This window comes from Cryptotermes secundus, unplaced genomic scaffold (assembly GCF_002891405.2).
Source record: "Cryptotermes secundus unplaced genomic scaffold, Csec_1.0 scaffold1894, whole genome shotgun sequence".
Classification (NCBI taxonomy): Eukaryota; Metazoa; Arthropoda; class Insecta; order Blattodea; family Kalotermitidae; genus Cryptotermes; species Cryptotermes secundus.
In genome coordinates this window covers 287,350-297,826 of record NW_019718027.1, presented here as the reverse complement: position 1 = coordinate 297,826, position 10,477 = coordinate 287,350, and the positions used below count along the sequence as shown (strand labels likewise).

The window sequence follows — 10,477 nt, the reverse complement described above, 5'->3', positions numbered from 1 at the left end:
TAGGTTGGGTTGGGTTGGGTTGGGTTAGGTTAGGTTAAGTTAGGTTAGGTATGCGCAGTATACTTGTCCTCATCAATCAGTAACTGAGGGTACTATTCCCTGTTGTTAAATTAGGTGAGGTGAGGTGAGTTGAAATGAGGTGAAAAGAGGTTAGGTCAGCTGATGTGACGTGACGTGAGGTGAAGTGACGTGACTTGACGTGAATTGGCGTGACTTGGCTTGACTTGAAGTCACTTGACATGACTTGACTGATTTGGCGTGACTTGACGTGTCTTGTCGTGACTTGGCGTGTCTTGCCGTGACTTGACGTCACTTGGCGAGACTTGACGTGAGATGGCGTGACTTGGCGTTACTTGGAGTGAATTGACTTGACGTGTCTTGGAGTGACTTTGCGTGACTTGACGTTAGTTGACGTGACTTGGCGTGACTTGACGTGAGTTGACGTGACTAGACGTGACTTGGCGTGACTCAGCCTTACTTGGCGTGAATTGACTTGACTTTACGTGAATAGGGGTGACTTGACGTGACTTGACGTGACTTCGCGTCACTTCGCGTGACATAGCTTTACTTGGCGTGAATTGACTTGATGTGACTAGGAGTGAATTGACGTGACTTGGCGTGACTTGACGTGAGTTGACGTGACTAGACGTGACTTGGCGTGACTTAGCCTTACTTGGCGTGAATTGACTTGTGTCTTGTCGTGACTTTACGTCACTTAATGTGATTTTAAGTGAGGCGTGGCGCGACGGGGAGAGGTGAGGCGAGGCGAGGCGAGGCGAAGCTTGGCTCGGCTATGGTAGGCTATGCTAGGCTAGGTTATGTTTGGTTAGGTTAGGTTAGGTTGGGTTGGGTTGGGTTGTTTTAGGTTGGGTTAGGTTAGTTTAGGTTAGGTTTGCGCAGTATACTTGTCCGCATTAATTAGTAACTGAGGGGTTCCATTCCCTGCTGTTAAGTTAGGTGACGTGAGCTGAGGTGACGTGAGATGACGTGACATGACTTGACGTGAATTGGAGTGATTTGACGTGACTTGGCGCGACTTGACGTGACTTTGCGTGACTTGGCCTTACTTGTCGTGAATTGACTTGACGTGTCTTGGCGTGACTTGGCTTGAAATGGCGTTACTTGTTGTGACTTGAGGTGAGGCGAGGCGAGGCTAGGCTAGGCTAGGCTAGGCTAGGGTAGGCCATGGTAGGCTAGGTTATGTTAGGTTAAGTTGGGGTAGGTTAGGTTAGGTACGGTTGGATTGGGTTGGGTTAGGTTAGGTTAGGTTAAGTTGGGTTGGTATGCGCTGTATACTTGTGCTCATCAATCAGTAACTGAGGGGTGCCATTCCCTATTGTTAAATTGGGTGGGGTGAGGTGAGTTGAAGTGAGGTGAAAAGAGGTGAGGTCAGCTGAGGTGACGTGACGTGACTTGACGTGAATTGGCGTGACTTGGCTTGACTTGATGTCAGTTGACATGACTTGACTGATTTGGCGTGACTTGACGTGTCTTGTCGTGACTTGGCGTGTCTTGCCGTGACTTGACGTGACTTGGCGAGACTTGACGTGAGATGGCGTGACTTATCCTTACTTGGAATGAATTGACTTGACGTGTCTTGGAGTGACTTGACGTCAGTTGACGTGACTTGACTTGACTTGACGTGACTTGGCGTGACTTGCCTTGACTTGACGTCACTTGACTTGACGTGACTTGGCGTGACTTCGCGTGACATGGCCTTTCTTGGCGTGAATTGACTTGATGTGACTAGGGGTGATTTGACGTGACTTGGCGTAACTTGACGTGACTTGTCGTGAGTTGGCCTTACTTGGCGTGAATTGACTTGACGTGTCTTGTCGTGACTTTACGTCACTTGATGTGATTTGTGGTGAGGCGAGGCGCGACGGGGAGAGGTGAGGCGAGGCGAGGCGAGGCGAGGCGAAGCTTGGNGTGACTTGGCGTCACTTGGTGTGACTTGACGTGAGGCGAGGCTAGGCTAGGGTAGGCCATGGTAGGCTAGGTTAGGTTAGGTTAGGTTATGGTAGGTTAGGTTAGGTTAAGTTGGGTTGTGTTAGATTAAGTTAGATTAGGTTGTGTTATGTTTGGTTAGGTTAGGTTTGCGCAGTATACTTGTCCTCATCAATCAGTAACTGAGAGGTACCATTCCCTGTTGTTAAATTAGGTGACTNGCGTGAATTGACATGACGTGTCTTGGCGTGACTTTACGTCACTTGATGTGATTTGAGGTGAGCCGAGGCGTGACGGTGAGAGGTGAGGCGAGGCGAGGCGAAGCTTGGCTAGGCTAGGGTAGGCTATGCTAGGCTAGGTTATGTTAGGTTAGGTTAGGTTAGGTTGGGTTGTTTTAGGTTAGGGTAGGTTAGGTTGGGTTAGGTTAGGTTAGGTTAGGTTTGCGCAGTATACTTGTCCGCATTAATTAGTAACTGAAGGCTATCGTTCCCTGCTGTTAAGTTAGGTGACGTGAGCTGAGGTGATATGAGATGACGTGACGTGACTTGACGTGAATTGGCGTGATTTGACGTGACTTGGCGTGACTTGACGTGACTTTGCGTGACTTGGCGTGAATTGACTTGACGTGTCTTGGCGTGACTTGGCTTGAAATGGCGTTACTTGGTGTGACTTGAGGTGAGGCGAGGCGAGGCTAGGCTAGGCTAGGCTAGGGTAGGCTATGGTAGGTTAGGTTATGTTAGGTTAGGTTAGGGTAGGTTAGGTTAGGTTGGGTTGGGTTGGGTTAGGTTATGTTAGGTTATGTTAGGTTAGGTTTGCGCAGTATACTTGTCCTCATCAATCAGTAACTGAGGTGTACCATTCCCTGTTGTTAAGTTAGGTTAGGGGAGGTGAGGTTAGGTGAGGTGAAGTGAGGTGACGTGAGGTGAAGTGACGTGACGTGACGTGACTTGACGTGAATTGGCGTGACTTGGCGTGTCTTGCCGTGACTTGACGTGACTTGGCGAGACTTGACGTGAGATGGCGTGACTTGGCCTTTCTTGGAGTGAATTGACTTGACGTGTCTTGGAGTGAATTGGCGTGACTTGCCTTGACTTGACGTCACTTGACTTGATGTGACCTGGCGTGACTTAACGAGACTCGCGTGACATGTCCTTACTTGGCGTGAATTTACTTGATGTGACTAGGCGTGTTTTGACGTGACTTGGCGTGACTTGACATGAGTTGACGTGACTTGACGCGACTTGGCGTGACTTGGCCTTACTTGGCGTGAATTGACTTGACGTGTCTTGTCGTGACTCTACGTCACTTGATGTGATTTGAGGTGAGGCGAGGCGTGAATGGGAGAGGTGAGGCCGAGGCGAGACTTGGCTAGGCTAGGTTAGGTTAGGTTAGGTTGGGTTGGATTGTGTTAGGTTAGGTTAGTTTAGGTTATGTTATGTTAGGTTAGGTTATGTTTGCCCATTATACTTCTCCACATCAATCAGTAACTGAGGGATACCATTCCCTGCTGTTAAGTTAGGATAGGTGAGGTGAGGTTAGGTCAGGTGACGTGAGATGACGTGAGGTGAAGTGACTGTACGTGACGTGACTTGGCGTGACTTGACGTGGCTTGACGTGAGTCGAGGCGAAACGGGCGTGGCGAGGCGAGGCTATAGTAGGGTAAGCTACGCTAGGCTACGTTAGGTTAGTTTAGGTTGGGTTGAATTGGGTTAGGTTGGGTTAGGTTAAGTTACGTTAGGTTATGTTAGGTTAGGTTAGATTAGGTTAGGTTTGCGCCGTATACTTGTCCACATCAATCAGTAACTGAGGGATACCAATCCCTGCTGCCAAGTTAGGTGAGGTGAGGAGAGGTTAGGTGAGGTGACGTGAGATGACGTGATGTGACGTGGCGGGACGTGACGTGACTTGGCGTGACTTTACGTGAGTTGGCGTAACTTGCGTGACTTTACGTGAGTTGGCGTAACGTTGCGTGACTGGCTTGACTTGAATGTCACTTAATGTGACTTGAGGTGAGGCGAGGCGTGACGCGGAGAGGTGAGGCGAGGCGAGGCTATGCTAGGCTAGGTTATGTTAAGTTAGATTAGGTTGGGTTAGGTTAGGTTAAATTAGGTTAGGTTTGCGCATTATAGTTGTCCGCATCAATAAGTAACTGAGGGGTACCATTCCCTGCTGTCAAGTTAGGTGAGGTGAAGTGAGTTAAGGTGGGGTGAAAAGAGGTGAGGTCAGCTGAGGTTATGTGGCGTGATGTGACGTGACTTGACGTGAATTGGCGTGACTTGGCGTGCCATGGGTTGACTTGACTGACTTGGCGTGACATGACGTGTCTTGGCGTGACTTTACGTGAGTTGGCGTAACTTGGCGTGACTTGGCTTTACTTGGCCTTACTTGGAGTGAATTGACTTGACGTGACTTGGAGTGACTTGACGTGACTTGACGTCACTTCAGGTGACTTGGCGTGATTTGGCGTGTCTTGCCGTGACTTGACGTGACTTGACTTGAATTTACGTAACTTGCCGTGACTTCGCTTCACTTGACCTTACCTAGCGTGAATTGACTTGACTTGACGTGACTTGGCGTGACTTGACGTCACTTGATATCATTTGATGTGAGGCGACGCTTGACGGGAAGTGGTGAGGCGAGGCGAGGCGAGGCGAGGCTAGGCTAAGGTAGGCTATGCTAGGCTAGGTTATGTTAGGTTTGGTTAGGTTGGTTTGGGTTGGTTTAGGTTAGGTTAGGTTAGGTTATGTTAGGTTTGCGCAGTTTACTTGTCCGCATCAATCAGTAACTGAGGGATACCATTCCCTGCTGTTAAGTTAGGTGAGTTGAGGTGAGGTTATGTGAGGTTACGTGAGATGACTTGAGGTGAAGTGACGGTACGTGACGTGACTTGACGTGAGGCGAGGCGAGACGGGCGTTGCGAGGTGAGGCGAGGCTAGGCTAGGGTAGGCTATGGTAGGCTAGGTTAGGTTAGGTAAGGCTAGGTTAGGTTTAGTTGGGTTGGATTTGGTTAGGTTAGGTTATGTTAGGTGAGGTTGGGTTGGGTTAGGTTAGGTTATGTTAGGTTATGTTTGCGCAGTATACTTGTCCACATCAATCAGTAACTGAGGGGTACCAATCCCTGTTGTTAATCCACACAGCCACTGCCATTAGAAGCTCATTAGTGTTGCAGTCGAGCCAGGGCTGTCCAGAGCGACGCCCAGAGCCGCGGTCCCATCGTGACACTAATTTTAAATCACAATATTTCAGCTCATTAAGTTTCCGACCTCTTCACTTGAGGTAGCAGCAGCGGTGAGTTTAAGTTCGTGTCTTTCCCGAGGCTGTTGTCTTACAGTTCTGCATTTAAAGTTGTGAGACAGCTGTTAGGTAACAAGGATATTGGCCCAGTATGATATCTTTGACAACGAAAGGCTATTGCTGTAGAACTGCACTGTTTCATTGATTCATGCACCGGGCTACTGTAAGTAGAATCATGGGCGACGTCACGGCAACAGCGTTTCACCGCTTGTGGTTGCATGCGTATAATGTGAGCTAAAAACATTTACCACTTACTTCTAACTCAGGCCGCGCCATAGCTCGAGCGGTTAGTCGCTGGCTTCCCGGGTTCGATCCCAGGTCTGGTCAAGTATGATTTGTGGTGGACAAATTGGCCGTGGGCAGGTTTTCTCCCAGTACTTCGGTTTCCCCTGCCAATCTTCATTCCATCAATTGCTCCACAATCACCCTCACCTATCATCTGGGGCTGGTACAATAGGCCAGAAGTGGCCGCTGTACAAGGGACATAGTCCCACCCCACTAGCAATAAAAAGAAATACATCTAACTCCTTATCATTGTTTTGCAGGTTAAAGGGGGAAGGAAAATTTTCCTTGTGTTTAATAAATTAAGCATCATACAATGAAGACATAGGGTGTAGTGGAGGTATAGCTACAACATTCTTGATCTCGTTACCAGATGGAAGTGACCCAGGGGAAGGAGCCCACGGTACTTGCTGGATAGGAGACTGGTTGGGCCCCTGTACCGGTCTGAACCCTGTGGAGAGGAGAACAATTTTTCTACTGTAGAGCAACCAGACCGACTCGAGTGAGTAATTGCTGAAAATTAAAGCTTAGAAATGCTGTTCTTGAGAGGTGTCACTAACATATTCACCAGCTATAATATTTTCCACTTGGAAAACTGAGTACGGTGTGATTTTAAATCATTGTTGAAGTTTCTGTGACCTATAATTTTGAAACCGGGAATAACGAAACGAAACTGCTTACGGTATATGAAAGTGTAAATCGAAAAGTTTTGTATTCCAGTGTTGTACTCACCGCATTGATGTCTGGGAGAATTTATGTCATACCTCAAAATGGCGACTGTTCAAGAGGAATCAATGTCCCTATTCTGGTTTTTAGAAAAAGAAAGTCCTATCATTTTTGTGAGTAGGTAGGTAGGTAGGTAGGTAGGTTTGGAGGTGAAGGCGGTTGTTGTGAACAAGCCCCAAAACAATCGTTTGTGGTATACCTAACTTCAGTAGTAGCCGTAAAGACCGTAGTACGCATGCGCACTCATATACCGCTCTCACTCGTGCGAGGTTTCACAACTGTTAAACTTGCAATGACTTACCGTAGATGGCTTTATATTGCTGGTTATTTGTTTTGAGCCAGTTAAATAGACTGTACAGCGTCGAATGCTAGGGTAACAGATGAACAGTTAATTGCAAAGGATGTGGAAGGAAGCTACCGTAGCTTTTTCTTTTAAGATACTATCCCACATTAGACACGAGGGACTACTGAAAATCATGAAAATTTCAGTCCGTATTTTGGCCGAGATTGGAATCGAATACTTCCAGAATACTATTCAGGAAGGCTTCGGATAGGCCAGTCTGCTCGATCACAGATTACTCAGGACCTTTTAACGTCTCAGCGGAGTCGCACAGAAACATAGGAGCATGCAACTGATATAGTCTTCTCGCTGGTATTGACGTTCCTCTCCTCTGGAAGCTTGTACACGGCTAGTTTTATAGTTTGTATTTGCTTGGGTTGGGGTGAGACTGAGTTCACTTGGTTCCGCGGCCACTACTGGCCTACTGTACCAGCCCCAGGCGGTAGATGATGAGTGTGGAGCAGTCGGTGGAATGTGAATTGGCAGGGGAAACCGAAGTACTCTGAGAAAACCTGACCCAGTGCCACTTTGTCCACCACAAATCCCACATGACCTGACCTGGGCTCGAACTCGAGCCTCCGTGGTGGGAAACCGGCGACTAACCGCCTGAGCCATGGCACGGCCTTGTACACGACTAAGGCACATATCATTACTATTGCCTGTGCTGCCATCTGTGAGCCGATTGTCTAGATAATGTGGGACCCTCAACGTCTCACAAACCTATGGGTCTTCACGGCCTCTTACAGGGACAGCTTTACTTTACTTACTTTTTACTTACGACTACCACCACTTCTACCAAATAGGAGTACATACAGAAGCGCGTGCCCTGCAGCTTTTTGTATTGTGCCAACTGCTCGAACAGAGGCATGAACCCTCGTATCTTCCCCGGGCTGTGCACAAAAATGCCGCTCTAATTTATTGATTTTCATTCCCTTCGTTAAAAAGGATCTGGAACCCAGGACCGTGAAAAATTGATAGCCTGTTCCACACGCGTTAGGTAGGGGGTTGGGAACAGCAAGCGGCAGTATTGGGTACAAACAATCGAGCCAAGTTCGTTAGAACCTTCTCGAATTATCCACCTCTTACCCACTACGTAGTCCGTAAGTCTGCACTTTGCAAACTGTGATCCCGCGGAACACTGCTGGTCCGCGAACTGGACCGAGATGTTCCTCTACTGAAATCAATTAATGCCGTTTTTTCTTTTCAAGTTCTCGCAAAATATGGACCTAGGTGGTAGAGTAGTCTGAGTTCCACGTCTTCCTGACAGTCTCTTACGTAAAGCCGTTCTTGCGATCGAGTCTGTGTCGTTATGCAGGCAGAGGGCGGCGCAACTTGTTTCGCTGTAGTTCCGTGATTGCCTGAACAAGAAAATCAAGTACAATATTGTGCCCCGAGCCGATGAATTGGTGGACTTGACATTGTTGATTCATTCTGCATTGACATTTGTCAGGCTCTATAACCTAGAAACAAGTGACCGCGGTCAGCTGGCCAGCGTGTTTCCTGTTTCCTGCGAAAGCCTGCTCATATTTGCATTCTCTTACTGTAAAATTTCTATGTAAATTTAATTACAATTAACAGTTCTCATCAACTTGAACGTAGAATTCAATACCGGTAAAGGCAAAGTTGTCCCTGTGCTTAACTAATTAAGCACTACGCCATGAAGGCTTACGGGGGAGTGGATGTATAGATCCACATTTTCTTGAACTCGGCACTAGTTGGAGGTGAGTGGATAGCTTCACGCCCTGGACGCGTTACCCCGGGGAAAACCCCCATTACCCATTGGGTAGGAGACTTGGTGGGCCCCAGAGCCGGTCTGGACGACATGGAGTAGAGAAAATTCTTTATCGGATAATGTGGGATGTTCCCACACTGAGAGCCAGGATAGGGATTCATAGTGGACGTGGAGTTGAGTTCGATTCGGAGTTAGTGTGCTGTTGTATACGTCAGAGCGGATTGGATTCGATGCGGAATCGGGATCGAGTGGTGGATTCGAGATTGTCTGTTTGACAGGACAGGACTGATTCACGCTCAAGGAGAGTATTAAGGAGTTATATTGCTGGTAGCGCTGAAATTTTCGATCCTTTGTTGTTAAAATTATCAGATTTTGGTTGAGGCCTGTGTCGTGTCGTGCCGTGCCGTGCCAGACATGGCGGGCGCCTCGGTGCCTGGCTACCATGCATTCTGGACAGAGAAAAGAGCCTCACTACAGGCAGAGTACAAGGAAAACGTAAAGCAATATCCTGCAGCAGATGAACACTACAGGAGACTGTTTAAAATCATCTGTGATATTGAGGATGTGGCCAGCTTCACACCAGCCACAATTGGAGAAAGTGCTGAGTGGGCGGCAATAATAAATGCCGCTGAAGAAAGCAGAGAGGGCTATTGCAAGGCTCTCAAGGGCAAGATTTTGTTCAGTGCTCTGTACGGAACCTACACAGTTACACTGAACGATCTGAAGTCCCTAGTGAAAGCCAGAACATCGGAGGCAACAAAAACCCAGACGAAGCCCTCCCAAGAGGAAGACTTCAAAGAGGTCCGAAGGCGGAAACGGCAGAGCACAACCGAGTCCGCCCCGACTTCAAAGAAGGCAGCGGCTGCCACAGGCAACACCAAAACCAAAGAGGTGCCTACCCGCAACTACTTTGCTCCTCTCAGGGTGACGACAATGGACACCGACTCTGCTGGTGACGGAGCCACTGCGCTGGAGGAGGGATCCACTACTCTGGAGGTGGATACATCAGGGAGAGCAGGCAGGCCACCCCCAATAATTATAACGACCACTGTAAACCTAATTCAATTGCAGAAGCAACTTAAAAATGTGGTCAGTGGTGACTTTGAGTTCCGTAATACCAAAAGCGGGACCAGAGTCATCACCAAAAGCATGGCGGATTTCGAAGCCGTCAAGTCCTATCTCTCAAACAACAAACTTTCCTATTTCACCTTCTTTCCGAAGTCCCTAAAACCCATTAAGGCTGTAATCCGTCACCTCCCCCACAACACCCCGGCGGAAGATATTTCTGAGGGATTGGTGACCCTGGGATTTGACGTGGTTAGCGTCAAGCAGATGACAACCACCCGAGGGTCGCCTTCAGAAGGAAGGATATCCAGAAACCTTCCCCTCTTCCTTATAACCTTACCCAGGACGGCAAAATCCCAAGATATTTTCAAGCTAAATAACCTTTGCCATATTTCCATCCGGGTCGAGGCTTATAGAGCACAGAGTGGCCTTACGCAGTGTCACAACTGCCAACAATTTGGCCACGTCTGGGCTAATTGTAAACAACCTCCCCGTTGCATGTGGTGCGGGGGTGGCCACCTGCACAGAGAGTGCCCCGAGAAAGAGAACGCTACCTCCACTCCAGCGTGTTGTAACTGTGAGCTGAAGGATGGGGAGAAACCGCATCCCGCTAACTACCGCGGCTGCAGTCACGCGAAGGAGGAGCTGCAGAAGAGGAAATTGCAGAGAGCACCCAAAACCACAACAGGAAGGGTGTTCTCATCAAATATAGTCACTCCTGGAGTCTCCTTCGCGGCGGCTCTCCGAGGCAACACGTTGCAGGAGCAGCGGTCTCAGACTCTACATACACCAGTGGCAGTCCCACCAGCAGTCAAGAAACCGACCGTCCCGGTTCCTGTACTGGAACAACACACAGGTCAGTCAGTTCAGGCTTCTAATGTAAACAGTCAATCTCTCGACAATATGTTGAGAGTGGTGACTGTAGTACAGCAGATTATGACAGAGGTCAGTGGTGCAGTGTCCGAAGAGGAAAAAATAATGGCCATTACCAAAATTGTTCTGAGTCTTATGAAACAGAATGGCCACTAGAGTTCATAGGCCCCTCAAAGTCATAGCATTTAATGCGAACGGCATTGGGAGGCAGCGCTATG

General features: G+C 48.3%; 1 long non-coding RNA gene across 1 annotated transcript in view; it reads left to right on the top strand.

Annotated features, from left to right (window-relative positions):
- LOC117282416 overlaps nucleotides 1-10,477 on the top strand; it is a 47,445-nt gene that overhangs the window by 14,497 nt on the left and 22,471 nt on the right. The window contains exon 2 of the long non-coding RNA XR_004513154.1: nucleotides 5,897-6,025. This is a non-coding gene — a long non-coding RNA (uncharacterized LOC117282416). The remainder of the gene's footprint in view (nucleotides 1-5,896; nucleotides 6,026-10,477) is intronic.